The 23,904-nt window shown below is 40.4% G+C and overlaps 1 long non-coding RNA gene and 1 pseudogene across 2 annotated transcripts in view; both read right to left on the bottom strand.

The window, feature by feature from the left end:
• Positions 1-23,904, bottom strand: part of LOC308245453 — a 152,532-nt gene that overhangs the window by 25,095 nt on the left and 103,533 nt on the right. The gene's annotated exons all lie outside the window — the stretch shown is intronic.
• On the bottom strand, positions 678-19,751 carry LOC308243331 (nuclear prelamin A recognition factor-like; annotated as a pseudogene). The gene is made up of 2 exons: positions 18,497-19,751; positions 678-856 (listed from the first exon to the last, which is right to left on the bottom strand). The product of its transcript is annotated as a nuclear prelamin A recognition factor-like (transcript).

Genomic DNA, 23,904 nt, shown 5'->3' with positions numbered 1-23,904 from the left:
CTGTCATCATCTTTAGGAAGCCTTCTCTAGCCTCACAGCCTGGAATAATGACTCACCCATAGGATAAGTTCTCATCAGTTCTGTGATCCTGAGCAAGTTACATCCCTCATTTGAGCTTCTATCTTTCTCATCCATGAAATGAGAATATTGGAATAAATGATCCTCAACACCCATTTTATTTCTAACATTCTAAAAATTGCCAATAAATAATGAATACTTTGTTCCAAATTTCCCGTTGTTGTAGCCATACCACAATTTGTTATGGAGCCATCTTAGATAAATTCATCATCTACCAGTGAAGCAAATAAGGACATTTTCCAAAGGAAAAATAAGAAAGCAATCCATTGGTGTAAAATAATGCCTAGCCCCTCTTTCCATTACTCACCAGCTGCCACATCATGTACTCTCTTTCTAGAAGCCATTTTTCTTTTTATTTTTTGGTTGTTTTTAGATAGGACATTCATATTTTATTTCTCCAGTGACATGTTGAATACAGTTGAGTGTAAATTTAAGGTCTGCTTGCACACCAAAGCCAGGTCCTCTGGGTGGTTCAGTGAAAAAGGTGAGACCCCCAGCTGGCTCACAAGAGAAGCATATATTCCTTGACCCAGGTTTTGGAATTTTACCAGCCTTGAGTTCATCAATAATTTCTTCACTATTTATAGGTGTCAATTTCCTCATAGTAAGTTGTCATTTATTTGAACCATTGGTGCATTTACACAGGCCCCTGAACATTCCACCTCTAGAAGAGTAAAAAGTTTGTCAGGTGTAGTCTCCCCAAGCTTTTTCTGAATGGCCTCCACTATGCTGTCAGTTTCAAAGCATTCAGGGTAGTAGTGCAGACCTGAATGTGATACTTTCCAAGTGGAGAAGCCATTTTTCATGATGGTTACCACACTCTGAAAGACTACGTGTGTGTTCTACATTCTCAGAACATCACAGAGTTGTGCTCTAGAAGAGAGATTGGGATATTCTGACATGTTCATAGTTATAGAAAAGATGGGGAGGGGAAGGGATTGTCCACCATTCAGATAACTCTTAGCTTTGCACTCAAGATTACTACCCTGCTGGCCTAAGCTTGTTGCTGGGCTACTTGAGAAAGAGTTCCCATGGTCAGCCAGCAGACACATTGGCTAGTTACTTCAATAAAAATATACATAAATGGGTGATAAATTAACACATTTATGGTTCAACAATACAACAGAATACTATTCCTTTTCAAAAGGAGGACACACACAAAAAAGGAAACTCTTTATGGACTAATATGGAATATTAAGTAAAAAGGGGTTGTTCTTGTAACTTATATGACTGACATGTAAGTTACAAGAAGGTGGGAGAATTAGGTAGAAGCTAGGTCATGAAGGGTTTCATATATAAAGATGTGAAGGAGTTAAAGTAATCAAATTTATGTTTTTTAAAAATCTGTATATAAGCAATTTAGATCTAATATTGGGTAGGGAAATATTTGGAGGAAGGATAACCTATAAGGGGGTTGTTCCAGTGATCCAAACGAGCTTGAATAATGAGCCAGTGAGTGTCGAGAGAGAATTTGTCAGATGTTAGAAACTAGGGCTGTAGATTAGCAAATAAAAATACAGAGCACCCAGTTAAACTTGAATTTCAGAGAAATAATGAATAATTTTTCAATATAAGTATATATTTGGGACATACTTATATTAAAAATTAATTATTATTTATTTAACTAAGCATATTGCATTTTATCTGACAATCCTATTAAGGAAGTATAATATAGCCAGGTCTTGGGGACTAACTAGATATACAATGGGAGGTGAGCAGAGGGAGGAAGAAGTTGGGGATGTGGTTCAGGTTTCTGGTTGGGTACTGGGTTAATGATGGTACCACTCAGCAGAACAGGATTAGCATGAGAAACATGTTCTGGAAGAAAAAGTGTTCAAGTAAGTCTTGAGCATGTTGATTTAAAGGTGTAGGTAGGACAATCCAGGAAGAGATATCTAATGGGCAACTAAAAATATAGATATGGAGTTTTGAATATTAGACAGGGACTGAAGGAACACGTGTTGTGTTTACCAATAGAGAGTGGGTTTCAGAAACATTCCCACAGGCATCTAGGAAAGCACCCTACAACCAAATAGATAAATATTTCTTCTGCAAATAGACCCGTGAAAGTTCAGGTCAGGTTTTGCAACCCAATTATTGCTGGGGGGAAAAGTGGATTCCCCCCCCTCCAGATATTTATGAATTTTAGAATTTTAGCTTAAGGATTACAAACCTTACTTGGATCAGTAATGGAAAACTGAACAATCCCTATTTACTTAATATTCCATATTAGTCCATAAAGAGTTTCCTTTTTTTGTTTGGTTGTCCTCCTTTTAAAAGGGAATAGTATTCTGTTGTATTATTGAATCACAAATGTGTTAATTTATCACCCATTTATATATAGTATATTTTTATTGACTCTAGTCTCCAACTATTGCAATCAATGCCTTCATTAATAAGCTTAGAAATACATACCATTTCATGCATGAGTGAGTATACCTCAGATAAGTTTCTGGAAGTAGAAGTGCAAGGTCAAAGGGTATGTATATTTTTATTTTGATGGTTACTATAATAAATATTACCCTTCACAGAGCTGGCATGATTTGAACTTCTCTCAGCAAAGAATGAAAGGATCTACTCTTTCTATTTTCTTGCTGTGACATTTTGGGCTTGTTTGCCTCCTGGTGCATGTCCGTTCCCCTACTGGGCAAATCCCCATACTGTACATCCCAAGCTCTCAGTCGATGGACTCAATCAAGGGAGGCAATGACAGGGGAATGGAGGACAGGAGGAAGGAAAGGCATGGCATTTCCCCTTCCAGGGAACTATCCAGGTTTTGTGAGGCCTATGGCTTAAATTTTCAGAAGTTCTAATTTAAAAATAATAATAAATTATGAATTCAAAAATTGGCCCAGAAGTATTTATTTATGTGAAACACAAAAACATATCCCAATAAATAAATGTATTCTCAACTCATCTTCTCTTTACTCTGAGTCTCAAAATGTCCATGGCAATTCTATCACCACCTGACATGTGGGGAAATGTGAAAAGAAGAAACTGAGTGAAACCAAGCAGCAGTCTTAACTGATCACAGCTATAATATCTCCACTTAACAGATTTTACAAAAACAGGTGACCATGTGAATACATTGACCAAGCCCCTCCCAGGAACTGAAAGCAAATGAGGGGCAGGGTACTGAAGCTCAACCTTCATTGAGTCCACCTTCCATCTACCTGTGGATCCTCCCTCTCTGCCTCAGGCAGCAAGTCTGAAAGAAGCGTGACTAGTGCTCCCAACCCTGAGAGCCTATAAGACTTACCCAGGATCATTACTGGCTTCCCACTATTTCTAATTTCTGGATTGTCTCATTCTCAGCTTTTTTATACTCCTTGATGGATTCCCTTTATTAAACTATGTCTTATTTTTTTTATTTTATAAAATATAGTGTTATTGATTTCAGAGAGGAGGAGAAAGGGAGAGATAGAAACATCAATGATGAGAGAATCATTGATCAACTACCTCCTGCATACCCCACACTGGGGATCAAGCCCGCAACCTGGGCATGTACCTTGACCGGGAATTGAACTGTGACCTCCAGATTCATAGGTCAATGCTCAACCACTGAGCCATGCCAGCCGGACTAAACTCTTACTTAAAGTAGTTCTGTTCTCCTCCTTTAACTCTGAACAATACTCTTCTTGGTACTAGATATGGTCTCGGTAAACAGACCCCTAAATAAGATCTTAGAATGGAGTTACTCTTCTGCCTTTATGTAAACACATTTGTGAGCTTGAAGATAGAAAAGATATCTTAGAAATGTGGGCGTGCAATATATTACCTGCGTTTTACTTAGGATTAGGTACATGTTGAAATCAATATTTTAGAAAACTAAATAGTTGCTACATTGCAACACTTTTTCAATAAGAAAGTATGATGATTACAAAGAATGTAGGGTAAGGTAATTACTTTTGACAGCACTAGGGATCTTATAATGGGAGAAAAAGGTCTGTTTTTAATAGTAACCCATCTATGGGCCCAAAAATAGCTACTGGACAAACTAAGCTACAGAATGCCTAAAGCATCATATTTCCCTTCTAAGTAGTTTTTTTTATTATTTACTAATGATTTATATTTTAAACTTTTGTATCAAAGTAAAACATATACGTGAAACTATAAATTATCACAAAATGCACACGTCTGTATAACCAGCATCCAAGTCATGAAAAAGAACATGGCCAGCACTCCAGAATCTACCCCCTAAATATTATCCCTTCCTCCAATTGTAAACAATATCCAGGCTTCTAACTGATTAATTTTGCTTTTTTCTGATGTTTGTATAAATGGGATCCTACAGTATAGATTCATTGAGTCTGGCTTCTTTAATTCAACATTTTGTTTGTGAAGTTGATCCATGGTTTTATGTGTATTGTAGTTAGTTTATTTTCATCACTATGCAGTACTCTGTTGTTAGATTACCACAATTTATATATCTATTCTATCATTGATTAAAATGTTGGGCTTTTTCCAATTACTGATTATTACAAATAACACTATGAACATTCTTGTATGAACATGGTACACACATTTCTATTGAGCATATACCTACCTATAAGTTGAATTCCTGGGTCTTAGATTATGCATGGGTTCAACTTTAGAGGTATGAAACAAGTGATTATTAAAATTTATATTCCCACTAGCAGTGTTTAAGAGTTCTCAGTGTTCTGCATCATTACCAATACTTGGAATTTATTTTTTAATTTTGGGCAGAACTTACTTTATTAAAGTGCTACTTATGCCAGCTCAAAGCATCCAAAGATTATAAGAACTACTTATTTTTAGTAAGCATACAACCCAATTTAGTGCCTAATTACTTATAGAATGTTCTTTATTGTTCTTTCTCTTTTTAATTTTTTTCCAGCTTCATTGAGAAATAATTGGCATATAACATTGTGTAAGTTTAAGGTGTACAATATGATGATTTGATATGTGTATAGATTGCAAAATAAGCCACAATAAGGTTATTTAATACTCCCATCCCCTCATATAATTTCAACTTTGTGTGTGGTAAGAACATTAAGATCTACTCTCTTCGTAACTTTCAATTATATATTACTGTGCTGTTAAGTATACTCATCATGCTGTCCATTAGAGCCCCAGAACTTATTCATCTTATAGCTGGAAGTTTGTACCATTTGGCCAACAGCTCCCCATTTTTTCTATTTCCAGCCTCTGGAAACCACTATTTTACTCTGTTTCTTTGAGTTTGGCTTTTTGAAATTTCACATGTAAGTGAAATCATACAATATTTGTCTTTCTCTGGCTGGCTTATTTTACTTAGCATAATGTCCTCAAGATGCATCCATGTTGCTGCAAATGGCAGGATTTCCTTCTTATTTATGGCTGAAATACATTCTAGTGTGTATATGTGTATGTGTGTATCACATTTTCTTTATCCATTCATCTGTCAATAGATGATGAGGTTGCTTCCATGTCTTGGCTATTGTAAATAACACTGCAATGAACATAGGGATAAAGATATCTCTTTAATAAACTTATTTCATTTCCTTTGACTCTATACCCAAAAGTGGGTTTTCTGCATCAGGTGATAGTCCTACTTTGAACCATTTGCAAAATCTCTATACTGTTTTCCATAATAGCTGTCCCAATTTGCATTCCCACTAACAATGCACAGGGTTGCCTTTTCCCCCACATCCTTGACAGCACTGTTATCTCTTGTCTTTTTTATGATAGCCATTCTAATTTGTGTGAGGTGATGTCTCACTGTGGTTTTGATTTGCACTTCCATCATGTACTTGTTGGCTATTTCTTTATTAAAATGTCTATTCAACTTCTTAGCAAATTTTTTAATTGGATTATTTGGGTTTTTGTCTTTTGTTTTATTTTGTTTTTTGTGCTATTTAGTTGTAGTAATTATTTTTCATAGGTTACCTCCTGGTATCATGAAAACTCACACCCCTCACTGTAGCTGACTGGAGAAGAGGGTCTACGTATTACTCAAGGTTATCCGAACTTGAGGCTAGCCATCTGCCTAAGAAGTGACCTGGAATATTAGCATTGTCCAAACAAGAATACTAATCATGTGGATCAGTCAAATTTGCTAGGAATTTGAACTGGAGCTCTGGGGAGATCTTCAGTTGGTTACTAGCTAATGATGAAGTCAATAGACACTCAGAGAGAAAGAAAAACATCTCCATAATGGTAAAGAACTAGAGTAGGAAATGTATGCATTCTCAAGATAGGACAGTTTTGTGAGTGAGTATCTAGTTCCTGTCTCCAGAAAGCTTGACAATTTCAGTTCATACTTTTTTTGTGATGACTGTAATGAGGTTTCTATGAGGACTAGCTGTGTGATTGAAATTCTTATATCCTTTATCTCTATGTGTACCTTCATGATAAGCCACCTGTTATTATAGTAACATGAAGTTTCCATTCGCTGCACCTAAAAGAACTCACCTAAAACAATATCCTTATAAGCCTCTTTTTATGTATATATATGATTATACTTTTACAAAATCATATCATATGATGCAAATTGTTTATGTCTTTTTTTAGTTAAAATATATTTTAATAGCTATGTATAACAATAAATGTGTATATGCAGCATTTTCAGTGTTTACAGTATATATTATATAGATGAATCATAAGTTATTTCATAATGCCCTTTTCCCTTTCTCTTGTCATTTGCTGCTGGTATAATCTTATATAATAAAAGCCCAGAGACCAGAACGGCAGAACGACCAGAACGACCACTCGACCAGTCACTATGAGGTGCATTGACCACCTCTTGGTCCCTCCCTCTGTCCAGCAAGTTAGTGAACGGGGAATTGGGGTAGGTGGCAGGGGATGCAGGCAGCACCAGGCCAAGGCCCCCACCCTGCCAGTCACCCCACACACAGAGGTTGGTCGACCTGTGGTGGGGTGGGGCTGGCGAGCAGGTGGGAATGGCCAGCCTCTTGGTCCCTCCCTGCTGGCCGGTAGGCTCCAAGGTGGGTGGTGGGAGATAGGGGCAGCATTAGGCCAAGGCCCCTGCCCCACTGGTCACCCTGATGGCAAACTGGGAACCCGGGTGGGTGGCGTCTGGGGTGGGGGAAGATGGCCCTGATTGCAGGCTAGGCCTAGGGACTATACCCATGCACAATTTCGTGTTCTGGGCCTCTAGTAAATAATAATGTAGTAAGCACATTTGTTCATACATCTGTATATACTAATTTGATTATTTCCTTTGAATAAATAACCAAGAGTAAGCCTGCTAATTTAAATAATATGATCATTTATAAGACTTTTAAATCCAAGTCTTAAAACACCCTTCAGAAAGTTATTAACAATTGCATTTTCATCAACAATGCATGAGAATGTGCAATTGCATGAAAAAAATAAATATTTACCTTAAGATCTCTGAGGCGTGTCCCCAGTTGTAGTGACTACATATGCCAAGGGAAGCCTATTATTGAGGCAGCAACTTCGAGGTAAATGGGTCTATTGAACATGAGCATACTAAGTGGCTGGCCAAATTTTCAATAATTTTATAAATGAACTTGCTGGAGACACTGCTTTCTATACACATTTTAGGAAAAATCATTTATACTTCCTGAAGGGGTAACCAGAGTTTCATTCATAAATGGGTTTTGCTTTCCTATATAGTTTGAAAGTTCTAGTAAATGTTTATTTTCCTTTAAAGACAAATTTCTAACAACATGAGGTATTATTAATTTGAGGGTATTCCAACTGTGTGAATATATATACAGAAAAATACATGTTTCTATAAAAAGCATATGTGTGTGAACAGAAGACTGTATATTTGATAGTTCTAAGAGGCAGTGAGATATGTTAGAAAGAATGCTGTACTACTAATCAAAATACTGGACCCAGATCTCTATGAACTTTGTGAACTTGAGCAAATTCTTTGACCTTTAAGAGTTAATATGGCCCTGGCAGGGTAGCTCAGTTGGTTAGAGCATCGTCCTGATACAAGATTACAGGTTAAATCCCCAGTCAGGGCACATACATGAATCTACCAATGAATGCATAAATAAGTGGAACAACAAATCAATGTTTTTTTCTCTCTCTGTCACCCTTCACCTTTCTCCCTTTCTCTTTCTCTCTAAACTCAATAAATTTAAATCCTAAAAGAAAAAAACCTTAAAAAAAATGAGTCAATAAAATAAAAGAACCAAACAACAGGATACTTGCTAGTGTTTAAGTTATAAGAAATGAACCAGTGGTGATTATTAGAAGGTGACTAGAGCTATGAATATCTTGAGAGGACTCAAAAAGTTTCAATGATTGAATTTGTGATCTGTGAAAGTTATGACTTAAGAAATTGTTATTCTAGGTGACCATGGCTTAAGAAGTTGTCATTTTAGGTAATTGACAAAAGTTATGTGATAGCTCACAATGAGCAAGAAGACTCTGTGGTCCCACAGTGGCATTGGCATTACCCAGGCATTGTTAGAAACCTTTAACTTCTCAGTTAGAATCATGCCAAGAAGGCTGCGTGAATCCTTGAGTCTATTGTTTGAATTTAGTCCAGAAGATGTTAAAAAGCATGTAAATAAAGATCAGTTCATCTTCTCTCTAAATGAGGAGTCATATTCTGGGCATTAAATTTTCATGTTAGAATACAAAAATGTTGACACCATATTTATGATGGCTGGACTTTCTTTGGCAGTAACTGCAGAAAAAAAAATTGAAGTAGGAAGTTGAGCATCAACAAGCTCATGAATTCACTAGAGATCAAAACAGCCCCTTGTGGCACGTTACAGGCTTTTCTCTTATTTTCTGAGGTTATTTAACCTTACTGCCAATCTCAACTGTGCATAAATATTTTTGTGGCTTTGAAATCACCATCTTAATGGCACATAGATGCTATATTGGGAGCAATATGAAGTATATAAATATTCATATCAGTCACAATGCTGTCACATCTTTGGCAGGAAGGATCTCCAAAATTAAAATATAAAAGGATAAGTCCATTGCCCCTCCCTTTTTGTCTTTGACTTCATACTTAAATGAATAGTGAGGATAAAGAAATGGACCCTGAAATTCATATCAAGGTTCAGGTGTAAAAAATTAAAACCAAAGACCAGTTCAACCTCAACAGTTTAATTTACTTCTCTTAAGATCTTTAATACCAAACTTATTAGTTCTCTCTGGTAGGCATTAACTTGTTAAATGAGTCTTAATTATACATAAGCAGATGGAGATTTGAATTAAAATTACCTTACACTCGAGTGGCTTTAGTTCATTATAACATATCTTCCTCTTAATCATTTAGGCAGTCTCATCATCTTTCATATAGAAAGTTATTAAAATATTCCAATTTCCATATTTCTTCAGATACAGCCACTATTAAATGGCAAGTAATGCACATTAGTAGGTGACTTATACCATCCAGGAATATGTGAATTATTCATGTCAGGAGCAATTTTTGTGCTTTTCTGTCATCTGTAACATTTTCTTTTAAATACTTCATATTTACCTGATTCCTGGAACCTCACCTCATTTAATTTTAAGTACCAATTTTAATTCCATTTCATTTGCAGAGGGATGATGAAAAGGGACACCATCTACTTTTTCCATGCTTTGGTTCTCCAGAGTATGGAGGGTAGACGTATGGGAGCATATTTCTTGAAATGTCATAAAATGGTCAAGACGAAGTATTTGTTAATCACATCAGCCCTCAAAAAGACCTGTGCATTCGAATACAATGTACCCATAAAAAATGCTTAAAATTAGTTCCCATATTGCTACATTTTAAAAGACATACTCAGTAATACTTTTACTCCTGGAAGTTAATATTTCCTGATTTACTTCATAACCAAACCTAAGATTTGTTCCGGTTTCAAAGTTTGCTAAGAATATTGAGGCAATCATCCACCCAGATATTGTTCTAAGACCAAGAACTCCAGTGTACAAGAAGGCTAACTTAGGCCAAGTAGTATCATTTCAGTAATCCTGAAAGTGATAGATTTACAGCTATTCCCATAGGAATCCTCTTCAAAGCCCAACACTGGCATGCCTCCCTTCAGAAGTAGAATTCCCCTTAGGCTGTTACTGGACCCAAGGAGTCAATCAGTAGCCAATAATGTTCTGTCCCACAGGCGTCACTGCACTTACAGACAGCAATGACAGTGGCAGCAGAATCAAACCAGACAGCTGACAAAGAGTGGAAGATCCTGAGTCTTGGCTGAGTCATCAAGATGAAAGTTCACTCAGTCTTGTCAAGCACTGTCATATTTTCTTTATGAAATAAAGCAGAATATTATTCTTCACGTTTGACAAAACTCAATATTCAGTGGACTCTTTCTGCACTGCTTAGCCTCTGTGAGGGAAGACCAGTGATGAGCATCAGACCCACCTGTAATTTGAAAAGCAGAGTAAAAAAAAAAAAGTAGTCAGTCTGAGTTACACAGGATTTGCAGCAGCCTCCAATGGAAACCCAGGAATAGTGATTCTGAGAGATTCCTTTTTTAATGGAAAAAAAAACAAACAAACAAAAACCCTTTCTCCAAGAAGCAGACAAGAGTTATGTTAATTTTTAATGGCAGCATATTAGCAGTTTGACATCACAACTTGCTAATGCATGCTTCTATAGGAATGTAAAAGTAAAAAGTATAATCCCATATATACCTGGAAAGCAAATATCGAGCACATAAGATGTAATTAAAACATTAATTCCACTCTGCTTTGTTTTTTTGTTTTTTTTTGAACAGAGCATCTACTGATATACAGGTATACACACACACACACACACACACACACACACACACACATTCCTTTTGCCAGTCCTCATTGAAATACAGAGTTATTTTCTAAATAGGCCTGTTGTTTTATTCTTTTTGCATTTGTTTATTTCACCTACTGTCATATACTACTGAGTTCCTTGGGAAACAAATATATAAATGTAATATGCTCTCAAAAGCAATTTAAATTGCTCAATAATCTTTAGCGGCTTTGACAACTGTCCAGCCAGGATAGCTCCCTGCCAGGGATGGAAGATTTAAACCTGATCACATCTCCACTGAAACCCATACACTGGGATTCCTCCAGCCAGCTCATGCTCGGGACTCCAACTAATTAAGTTTTCTGCTTGCTGCCATTGAAAGCTTCAGTCAGGTATAATTAAAACTGAGCCAATGACAGCAGTGGCATTTGTCAGAATCATCCAGTGGTTCAAATACCAGTTCTGACAGAAATGTCAAACTGATAGCACTCCCCTCCTCCCAGTGCATGCCAGGGAAAAGCAGGGAGGACTTTTATTATAAATGCTTGGCTGATAACCTTTTTGAATCCCAGGACACCAAATGCTTCACATGAAATTTCATTATCCTGGAAAAGAATTCAGCTCATAGATGCTCTCTTCTCGCGAAGTAAAGCTCTATTTAATTCCATGGTCTTTACTTCTGTTAGGCCTTTCAGGGAAGTTTGAAATAAACAAACGGAACAGAATAGATAGTCAGATAGCCATGTGGGAAGGAACATTCTAGTTGCAGAGACATCAACCTCTTAAGTGAAAATTTTCTCAGAATTAAAGCTGGTGTTATCCATCCAGTTTCTAGATACATTGTTAGATCAGATATTTATCTTTTGTTTCCATGATAAAAAATCATCCAAAGCTAGTGAAGGCACCATCCTGAAAGGGATGAAGCTACCAACCCGTGGCACTGACCATCACTGACTAATTTTATGATCAGTTACCTAACATAGTTGCTGGTGGGGCTCAGAATATGTTTAGTGCGTGAATGAATGAATGAATGAGTATCACACACACTCCCAAGAATACAATTGCTAAATCACAAAATAAAAGTGGTCATAGAGAAAAGGTAACTTTGTGATTATTTATTTTTAGAGGTGAGAAATATGAGAAATGGAAGCAGTGATTTTCCTTCTCTTTCTACATGAGTACATGGTACTGAAGATTGGATAAAGTAATAAATGTAAAACACTTTCATTAGTCTTATGGCCAAGAAAGATATTTCTATGTGCACAAGCTACAATAGCAAATATGAAATGCTTAAGTTGAAACACTTGAGCTGTATTGCATCTTAAAACACAAGATTTAATATTATACACAGAGAATGTCATGACTGCATGTTTTTGTTCACCTGGTGATATGTTCTTAGTTATATCCCAAGAGAAAGTGTTGTTTCTATAAAAAAGATTTTTAAATGCCTACCTTTGTGTGGGAAACAAATTAGAGAAAGCTACAATGGCACAGAGCTACACCCCTCCCCCCCCCCGGCAGATAAAAAATCACCACTAATATGCCTGGCACATGCCAGGTGCCTGATAAATACTTGTTGACCAATGTCAAAGAAAAAAATAACGGAAAAGAGGAATTTATTCATAGCAGAGCTCAGTAAGCCCTTCACGAGTAGGAGGTGAGATCTTAGGTGATATGTGGGAACAGGTGATGACTAAGCCACTCTCCATGGGATAAAAACAGGAATTATGGGATGGAGAGAGAGAGACTCTGAAAAGAACAAAGGGAGGGAACTAATGGTCAGAGCCACATGGTAGGAAACAGGAACCTTAACAAGAGGTGGCCCATGAGAAAATTAAGGGGCTGACGAGCTTGAGAACGAGGATTTCAAAATGTTTTAAGATTTTGCTTTTCTATGCCTTAAATTCTTCAATCCACCCAACCAACCATCAGTGAGGTCTACCACACACACTGAGCAGGAGAGATAATGCAGGAGCCACAACTACTTTTACATGTAACAGAGGGAAGAGAACACTCTTAGAAGGTGACATGTGAATAAGATCAAGAGTTCAATGAAAGCAGAAACCCAGACCCAGAAATTAGTCTGAGAATGTAATCCCCAAGGAATTTATGAAAATACTAGAGGCCCGGTACGTGAAATTTGTGCATGGGGGGCGGAGGGGAGAGGTCCCCTCAGCCCAGCCTGCTCCCTCTCCAACCCCAGAACCCCTCGGGGGACATCCAACTGCCAGTTTAGGCCCTATCCCCGGCAGTCAGACATCCCTCTCACAATCTGGGATAGCTGGCTGCTAACCGCTCGCCTGCCTGCCTGCCTGATTGCACCTAAATGCCCCCCTGCCAGCCTGATCACCCATAACTGCCTCTGCCTGCCAGCCTGGTCACCCCCAACTGCCCCTCCCCACCAGCCTGGTTGCCCCTAATTGCCCCCCCCCACCGGTCTGGTTGTCCCTTACTCCCCCCCGCCCCAGCCTGGTTGCTCCCAACTGCCCCCCTCTGCTGACCTGGTCGCCCCTCGCTGCCCCCCTCTTCTGGCCTGGTCGCCCCCAACTGCCCTCTCCTGCTGGCCTGGTTGCCCCTCATGGCCCCCCCTGCTGGCCGGGTCACCCCTCACTGCCCCCCCCCTGCCAACCTGGTTGTGCCATACAGCCTCCTGTTCAGTTGTTTGGTCGTCCCTCACTAACCTCCCTGCTGGCCTTGTTGTCCCATGCAGCCTGCTGTTCGGTTGTTACTGTGAGGGCATCCTGACCAATTTGCATACTACCCTTTTATTAGTATATATTAGGACAGGAATCTGATTTCTAAAAAACAGAGAGAGTATTGAGTCAATTGTGAATAAGCAAGGGCTGGGTGATTTCAACTAATACCTAGGTTTTGCAGTGAGTAGTTAAATTAATTAATTGTCAGCTCTTAATTATGTTATGTATTTTTTATAAATTATTTTATTTAATGGCCACACACACAGAATTGTTATACATCAATGTTTTCCAAAATATTTAGGGTATCAGATATCTTTAAAAACAAACAAACAAAAAAAAAACAGATAAAAAACAAAAACAGTTGGAAGGGCTTCAATTCCTTTGTCAAACTAGTTAATGAATACTAAGATGACCAAAATAATGTGATACTTTACAGCAGGGTTTCTTAAAAGTATTAATCATGCTGATCTCTAAAAGAAAGGTTATATTTAGCAGTGTTACCTAAGCATATTTAACCATAGGTTCCTATTAAAAGACTCATCAGTGTTCTTTGAGAAACACTAGCCAGCCAGTGTGCATTGGATTGACCCATGAAAAAGAGATTGGCCCATTTGAGGGTATAGGTGCCTTTGAGAACACCTCTAAAGCTTTGGCTCTCCCCTGAAAAACACCCCATTCATATACAAAGAAATATAAACGTGACTTTGTAACAGGAGTAGGGAGTAAGAGATCTTGAAATTCAGAGAGCTTTTAGATATTTAGAGGTTATTTGTTATTATATAAGTACTAGAGGCCCGGTGCATGCAATTCATGCACAGTTGTGGTCCCTGGGCCTGGCCAGCAATCAGGGTCTATCGGGGCCATCTCGCCCAGTCCCGATCCAGGCCAGACATCACTTTCACAATCCGGGACTGCTGGCTTCTAATGACTGGCCTGCCTGCCTGCCTGATTGCCCCTAACCGCTTCTGCCTGCCAGCCTGTTCTTTCCCCCAACCACCCTCCTCTGCCAGCTGGTCACCACCAACTGCCCTCCCCTGCCAGCCTGATTGCCCCCAACTGCCCTCCCCTGCAGGCCTGGTCGCCCCCAACTGCCCTCCCTTGCCGATCTGGTCGCCCCTAACTGCCCTTCTCTGCAGGCCTGGTCTCCCCCTTTACTGCCCTCCCGTGTAGGCCTGGTCATCCCCAACTTCCCTCCCCTGCTGGCCTGTTCGCCCCAAACTGGCCTCCACTGCCAGCCATCTTGTGATGGCCATCTTGTGACGATGTGTGGTGGCCATCTCATGATGACATGAGAGTGCAAGGGTGCGAGGGCCCCCTAGGCTTTTATTAGTATAGATGCCACAATTTATTTAGACATTCTACTTTAATGAACACTTGAATTGTTTTTAGTTTTTGTTTATTAAAAATAATGTTATTATGAACATATGTGAACACATCATTAGGTGTATGAATGTACATATTTCTGTTGAAAATATGAAGTGTAGATTGTGTTCTGGCTTGTATCATTTCTGTTAACTCTCTCTTGTCTCTCAGCCTTATTGCTACTACTTAAAAGGTATTATAACATCATCCTCTGGCTTCTTTTAGAAAGTGTGTATATTCCCCTTTAATAGATACTTCCAAATACTTTTTCTAAGATCTTAAAGCTATATAAATAGATCTATACAAGTTTAGAATTGTTATACTGTAAGGTAGAATGACACTTTTATGTTACTGTAGCTCTAAATTTCTCTTACCTCAAAGTTTATTTTGTTTGATATTATTATGAAAATACTAATGTTCTTTGAAAGTTAGTGTATGCAAAGTTATCTTTTTCCATTTGTTTACTTTCAGTTTTTACATAAGTTAAAATAAAAAGCACCTAGCTAGATATTGTTGTTTTATCCAGTCAATTATATTCAATATTATCTTTAATTTTTAATAAAATGTTTAGCCTTATTAATCCAAATATAATTGGTGATATATCTTGTATTAAAGCTACCATTTTAGTACTCATTTTCTCTTTGTCACACTTGTTATATGTCCCATTTTCTCTATTTTCTTGCCTTCATTGGAATAATTTATTGTTGTTGCTATTTTCTCCTATATGTTATTATATTTATTATTTTATTCCATATTATCATAGGGGCTAAAATATACACTTTTAGCTTATTAAAGTCTAATATATCTAACACTTCCCAAACCATGGAAGGAACTTAGAACATTTAACTCCATTTACCCATTTTTATGTTGCAGTTTATATGTGTTAGTACATGTATTTTAAATATCCAATGGCATTGTTTTTATTGTCTTACAAAATCATTATCCATTTGGACTTATCCACATATTTATCCTTTTTATTATTCTCCATTCTTTTTTACACCACTCTGTTCCATTAAGGATAATTTTCCTTCCACCAGAACAAACCCCTTTTAGATTTTTTTTAGTTCAGGGAATAGTGATGAAGAATTCTCTTATTATTTTTTATAATGCTTCCGTTTGCCTTCATTTTTTAACAGCTTAATTGAGGTATAATTGACCAAAAATAAAGCTGAAGATATTCAGTTTATAGTGTGCAACTTGGTAAGTTTTGACATATGTGTACACCTATGAAACCATATCACAATCCAAAGAGTAAATCCACAAATCCCCAAAGTTTCCTTATGTCCTGCATTATCTCCTTCCTGCCCCTAACTGCTCTCCTATCCCATCCAACCACTAATCTGCTCTTTGTCACATTAGCTTGACTTTTCTAGAGTTATGTATATATGGAATAATGCAAGCATATATTCTTTTTGTCTGGCCTTTTTCACTCAGCATAATTAAGAGCATCTATTTTGTATTTCAATAGTTCATTAATTTGAATTGCTGAGTAATATTACATTATATAGATATACCCCAAAGTATCTATCCATTTACTGTTAATGGACACTTGGGCTGTTGCCAATTTAAGGTTAATACAAATAAAACTACTCTGAAAATTTGTGTATAAGTATTTATATGGGAACTTGCTTTCATTTTTTCTAGGTACAGAGCTAGGAATAGAATAGTTTATTTATATAGTATGTATATGTTTACTTTCCTAGAAACTGTCAAACTTTGTCTAAGTGGTTATGCCATTTTATACTCCCACCAGCATTGTATAAGAGTTCCAGTCATTCCATATCCTTGCCAACACTTAATATGATTGGTTTAATTTTTGCCATTCCAATAGGTTTTTAGTGAAATATAATTATGATTTCTTGTTTTTAAGATTCTTTTATCGATTTTTAGATAGAGAAGAAGGGAGAGGGAGAAACACAGATGTGAGAGCAAAACATTGATCAGCTGCCTCCTACACGCCCCCTACCAGGGACTGAGCCCTCAACTTGGGCATGTGTCCTGACTGGGAATCATACAGGCAGCCTTTTGGTGCAAGGGATGACACCCAACCAACTGAGCCACACTGGCCAGGGCTCATTGTGGTTTTAATGGTCACTCCCCTAATGATTAATGATGTCAAGCTCCTTTTTATGTTCTTACTAGAGGCCCGGTGCATGCACCCTCTCGCAGTCCAGGACCCCTCAGGGGATGTCTGCCTGCTGGCTTAGGCCCATTCGCCAGAGGGAATGGGCCTAAGCCAATAGTTGGAAATCCCCCTCACAGTCCGGGACCCCTTGCTCCTCACCGCCGGCCTGCTCACTGCTCCTTACCACTCAGCTCACTGCTCCTCAGTGCTGCCATGGAGGCAGGAGAGGCTCCCGCCACTGCCACTGAGCTCGCCAGCTGTGAGCCCTAGCTTTCTGTGTAGTTGTCTGTGGGCCAACTGCTCTTTTTCTTCTCAGTTAGGGCGAGCAGCATGTGAGGGCAGAGCGTGCTGTTGTAAAATGCAGAGGGCTGCCCAGAGCTGAGGGGAGTGGCTGGGCCCATGGGGTGAGAGGTGGACACAGAAGATGCTATCTTACCCAATTGTGGGGTGGGCTGGTTGGCCTTCATCTGCCTGACCCCATCCAGGGAGGGACCGAGCAGGGTGTCCGCCTCTCTATTCTCCATCCTTCCATCTGTGACACCTTGCCAGGCCTCCCCCAAAGTGAGTTCAGCTCAATCCCTGAATGTAAAAGGGCACCTGGGGGGCAGGGGGTTGGGCCTCCACTCCAGTGCCCCCTCATTCCCAGTGACAGGATCTGGTCGACAGGACCTGATCTCAGGATGGTGGCCACAGCTGCAGAACATGTAGATACATGAAAAGTTGGGGCCCTAACTGGTTTGGCTCAGTGGATAGAAGTGTTGGCCTGTAGACAGAAACGTCTCAGGTTCAATTCTGGTCAAGGGCATGTACCTTGGTTGCGGGCATATCCCCAATGGGGGGTGTGCAGGAGGCAGCTGATCGATGTTTCTTTCTCATCGATGTTTCTAACTCTCTATCCCTCTCCCTTCCTCTCTGAAAAAAAAAAAAAAAAAAAAAAAAACACAATAAAATATATTTTAAATAAAAGAAAAGAAAAGTTGGGAATGCAGACTTTCGTATGAGCCCCTATTCCAAAAGGTGACAGTTTATTCACATTGTGGCAAAGACACCTTCAAGAGTAACGTAAGTGGGTAAAGTCAAAGCCAAACCGGGCCATTTCCTCATCCAATCTCTCTGAGGCACGTTGACAGAACCAAGTCTCAGCTCTTCGCAGGACACTTCCAGGGTTATTTTAAGCCTAAAGAACAGTAGTCTGTCTCCATTCTTGTTCTTTGGGATTTTTTCATCATCGGATAAAAGGATACGTACGTTGGGGCAATCCTCCCGAGATACAATATTCCAGTTGCACCCATGTGACAACGACAGCGCCCCTCAGAGGGAGGGAGCCAGCAGATGGGAAGCAGGGAATTCTGAAAACCAAAGCGATGACAGAGTTGCTAAGCTTTTCCTTCATGAGTCTGACACCCCTCTTCAGGCGGCCTGCAGGCCGGGCGTCTGCTGGACCTTTACCACTTGATGTCCTGGCAGGCTGCCCTGGGCCCTGATAGGCAGTGTGCAGGGCCACCTGGGCCCAGGGGGAGTTGCCACCCCTGCCCCAGCCACTCCTGGTACAGCTCCTGCCATGGGCGTTGGTCTCCAGGGCCACACCGGGATGGCAGCGTAGATGCCTTCCTTCCACCTGCCGCAGCAGTGCCCTGTCTGCACACCTGTCCGCCTGGGCCTGGCCCCTGCTGCTTAGGCATGCCTGGTGCAGGCCAGGACCTCCGGAAGTGGCAAGGGAACTTGCCCCTCTACAGCTTCAGGACCACTTCTGGATGTTTCGAAAGCCATAAGCAACCTCAAAGCGTAGCAGAATTTCTCCGTCCCTTTCAAGGGTGACCTCCTGGAAGTCTTTGTTCCTCAGGGTGCAGTAGGTGAGCACTCCCACGTCCTCATTGAACAGCTCCTTGGCCGTGTTCCTGAAGATGTGTGCCAGGTACCCATCAGAGCTGGCACCATCATGGAGCCTCACCTCCTTCTCTTTCATGTCTCCAAACAGAGTGTCCACGGCGGCGTCATTCGAGGCGAGGTCACTTTGCTCCATTATCTGGACAATTTCACCGGAGGTTAACATGCAGTCAGCACCCTGGGAACTATGTAAAGCTGTGGGAACATCTTCTCAAAGGTCCTCCAGTTTCTTGTCACAACACGGGGCCACAATGACGTGGAAAATCTTGTCTGGGGACAGGTTCTGCCGTCTGGTGAAGTAATCCTTCACCAGAGAGCCCATGATCTGCTGGGGAGACTTGGCCGTGCAGAGGTGGGGGTGATGGGGTGACCCAGCACGTGCTCTGCATATCTGTCCCAGCTGGGGCAGGCGGAGGTCAGCATGGGGAGCCGGGGCTCTTCCTCACGGTGCTGGCAGTACCAACGCACAAATTCCTTCTGACTCTTCAGGATGCTGAAGTCCGCAGCTATCTTCATGTCAAAGACCGTGCACCCCAAGGCTTTTGAGAAAGCCGCAGAGCCCTCTGGATGCATCAGTGACACTGAGGCTGAATTTAGCAGCAAAATAAGGCAGAGACTGAGGACACATGGACTCTGCCAGCACCTTGTGCTGTGAGGTATCACACTTCTTACTAAGATTCAGAACACGGAAGAAGTCATTGGTGTTCTGTTGAGAAACTTGGACTCCTTCCTCTGTGGTCACACAACTGTCACACACCAGGCAGTCACTCAGAAATATCTTGGCATTGGCCAACTTATGGAATTCTCCCGGCTGTCCGTTCTCCTGAGCCGGACTCCAGACGTTGACTGCGGCATTCTCTTGGTCATCGATTTTTATTTTTTTACTGCATTCCTTCTGTGTGCAGTGATCACACTTCATCTGGAGTAGGGTGGGCGGGGGTCAGCTCAAGTGACCTGGAGGAAGCACAGTGAGAGCAGTCAGTCACCACTGGTCACCCCTGGCACTCCTGGTGGTATCCTTTCTTCCTTGTGGAGTGTCTAGGGAGGGGAAGCGGCTGCAGTGCCCGAGGCCGAGTTCCAGGAGGCCGGCAGCGCTGTATTGATCGTGTTGGCGGCACTGGTCTGTTGGTGCCTGGCTTGTCCTCTGAAGATTGTACCTGCAGGACTACTAAGGAAGCCAGTCCCCAGTTCTGCCCCGCCTCCACCAATTGATTGGAGTCTGAGGGCCGGGAGGAGGGACCAAGAGGCCTGCCTTGCAGCTGTTCACCAGTCCCCACCACACCACTCACTCCAGTTCCCTGTTAGCCATCCCCTGACCAATGGGAGCCTGCAGGCCAGGGGAGGGACCAAGCAGTCTGCCTTCCCATACACTCACAAATCACTGTTGCCATGGATTCATTGGAGCCTGAGGGACCCAGTTCCCCCGTTAGCCATCCTCTGATCAATGGAGCTTGAGGGCCAGGGGATGGACCGGTTGTCTGTTTGGTCATTACAGACCCTGGGTCTTTATATATTAGGATTTGTATACTAGAGGCCCAGTGCACAACATTTATGCACAGGTCAGGTCCCTAGTGGCTGCCAGCTGCCAGCCGGGGCCTTCCTTTGTTCCACACTGCCCCCTGGTGGTCAGTGCACATCATAGCAAGCAATCAAACTCCTGGTTGGTCAAACTCCCAAGGGGACATTTTGCATATTAAGCTTTTATATATATACTAGAGGTCCGGTACACAAATTCGTGCACGGATGGGGTTCGTAGGCCTGGCTGGCAATCAGGGCCAATTGGGGCCATGTCATCCAGTCCCAATCGGGGCTGGGCCAATCAGGGCTGGGCCGATCGAGGTCTTCTGGCTGGGGGAAAGTACAGAGGGGAGGACCACAAGAGGTTGGCCAGCTGCAGGGAGGGACCGCAGGAGGTTGGCCAGCCCCAATCGGGGCAGATCAGGTTTGGCCAGCCGGGTGGAGGGACTGGCTGGGGGGAAGGGACCATGGGAGTTTGGCTGGCCACAGGGAGGGACCAGGGGAGGTTGGCCGGCCACAGGAGGTTGACTGTGGGAGTGCACTGACCACCAGGGGCAGCTCCTGTGTTGAACATCTGACCCCTGGTAGTTAGTGCACATCATAGTGACCGGTCAACCGGTAATTCTGGTCGTTCCAGTCATTCAGTCGTAAAGGTCACTTAGGCTTTTATATAGATAGATAGATCTTCTTTGGTAAAGAATCTGTCCAAATATTTTGCCCATTCTTCATTGGGTTATTTGTTTTCTTATTAATTTTTGAGTGTCTTGCTTCCCTGCATTCTGGGCTGGAAAGGTCAAGGCATTAAGCTGGATAATCAAGGTGGTCACCTCATTTGTTTCTCATCTCTCAGGGGTCACACTTTCATGACTTAATGTCCAGTGTCTGCAAAACTTTTGTTTTTAATGATTTTTTTCCAGTTTCTTGTTGTTTTTCTTCCAGGTAGGAGGATAAATTTGGTCTCAGTTACTTCATATTGACTGGAAGCACAAATCCATATCTGGTTTGCCCTAATGAATGCATTTTTATTCCTTCCTTTTTTTTCTGAACATAAAAACCTTCAGCATTTTAGCATTTTGAAGATAATATTCATTGTGTTCTGGCTTGCATCATTGCTGTTAATGATCTCTAATCTCTCAGCCTATTGTTGCTACTTAAAAGGTATTATAACATTTTTCTCTGGCTTCTTTTAACATTTTTTCCTCAGACTTTGGTATTCAGTAGTAGTATTATGATGTGTTTCTATGCAGTTCTCTTTGTATTTATTCTGCTTTGAAATCTTGGCACTTCTTGAATTTGTTGCTTTATATTTTCTTTCATTTTGGACAAGTTTATGACATTAATCTTTCAAATATTCTTTTTCTTCCTTGTATTCATTCATATTCTCTCTCTCTTTCCCTCTCTCCCTCCTCCCTCCTTTCCTCACTCTCCTTCTCTCTCTCTTCCTTCTATATTTCCAATTACACATATGTTACACTTTTTATTGGCATCTCATATGCCTCTAATGCTCTTTCCTGAACTTTCAAATCCATTGTCTCTCTTTGCCTTAGTCAAGATCATTTCTTCTGACCTCTATTTCACTTTAATAATTTTCTCTTCAACTAAATCTAATCTGCACTGATGTCTTAATTTGGGGTAATTATTTGTCAGTTGATTTTCCACTTGAGTCTGGGGAGGGTATATGGCTCGTCTCTTCTGACATTTTCATCTTGTCTCATAATTTCTGGAACTTATGTTAATCACATTCACTTTAAGTCTCACTGCTCCAAAATCTTTATTTCCTATTGACCTATTTCTATTTTTCCCTCTTGGTTTCAAGTTTATACCATCTTTACCTTGTTTTTTAAATTCTGGGTCACACATTTTTTGTGATGAACTACAAGAACACTTGAGAGTCTGGATGATGTTATATTCTTCAGAAAACATTTAATTTAGCTTCTTGAAAACAGTTAGTTTGGGGGAGGATTACTTTAATATAATCATAAATTGAGCTGATTCAAAGCTGAGTCCTTTACTCATTCCCATTCCATGAATGCTCATTAGGAATTTAAGTGAATCCCTTTAATTGATTCCATGTATTCTCACAATCTAAGAAGGGGGTTCAAATTCTGGGAATCTCAAAAGGAATGACAAATGTCCACCTAGCATATTATCTAAAAAAGTGTAGTCTAGGAAAGTATGTATTCTACCAAGTCTCAAATACGGGTCTAGTTAAACGTATAAAAAATAATTCGATCTGGTCAGAAATAGCTGACCAGTGCTTATCCTGATTACCTGACAGATTCGTCAAGTCTGTGATTCTAGATTTATGCAAAAGGAATGGTAGTAGAATTCCTTTTCATTTTCCTAACTGTGAACTTCAAATAATACAGTTAAAACAGAGAAAATGCACATTTTTCTGGATCATAAATAAAAATTAACATTAGGATCTAGAGCCATAAATACTAACCTTTGGGTAGGGAATATGGACTTATTTTTGGAGCCAATGAAAGCTTTTGGCTCTCCCTCCAAAAAAGAGAAACGTACAATCTGCACTTACATTCCACACTATATACACCTTTTCAGAGAGTTTAAAGCCCAAGTGAAGCTCGTGAGTGGACCCACTGTTAAGAATTCCTGCTGTAGAACAAAGAACATTTATTCTTTGCCTTAAAGAATAAACAAAAATACAACATTGTAGTTTCATGAAATGCTTTCTTATTCAACACTTCTCAATTATGTGCATCATAGAACCCATATTCCATATTCTGCCTTTTATTTTATCAGAGACTTGACAATGGAGAATCTATAATCAGAGAAGGGGAAAAACTCACTTAACCTTTAGATTAAAAAATATAATAATACATAATAAACACCAATTCTGTAGGCACCCTAGGAGGGATACCTATCTTCCAGCAAATCAATTTCAGAGAAGCATGGGAGGGTCAGGGGCAAACCCCCAGACCACAGTGGGAAACTATAATCCTAAGGTTGTGTCTTTCTCACAGATAGTCCTTGTTAGGTCCACAGAGTCATTGCAAACATTTAAATTAATTGTGCACACATAGAAATTGGGAAATTTCATGCATTTTTTTTCTGTCTCTTCTTGAAAAGTCAGGAGATACAGAATTGGCCTATAGTTCTATGTAGCAACAACCAATAAGGGCTGAAAGCCACTACTTGTTTTCCCAGTTCACCGCAATTCCCACAAGCACCTACTCCAGGGTTTCCCTCATTTCTGGTATGTGGCTGGCTTTCGTAGCACTGGAGCTCGTGACCCATAATGGCCAGCCCTTGAATAAATGAATGTTGACCCAGGGTCCCGGAACACTGTCTCCTGAGCAAGACTGCTTTCCCCATTGCCTCCAGCTTCTAAAATTACACCCAGCTCCTTGAAGGGAGATTCCAAACGCATCCCATTCTCTCTGAATGCATCTCTACTCAATTTTTTCCAGATAACTTCCAGCTGACCTCCCGCCATGCTCTTCCCAAGAACAAAGCTTCCTTAAAGAATGGAGAAATACTGCCCTTTGCAACAACATGGCTGGATCTTGAGAAAATCATACTAAGAGAAATAA

The sequence above is a fragment of the Plecotus auritus genome, assembly GCF_963455305.1.
Source record: "Plecotus auritus genome assembly, chromosome: 3".
NCBI classification, from domain to species: Eukaryota; Metazoa; Chordata; class Mammalia; order Chiroptera; family Vespertilionidae; genus Plecotus; species Plecotus auritus.
This window is presented reverse-complemented; position numbering and strand designations above follow the sequence as displayed.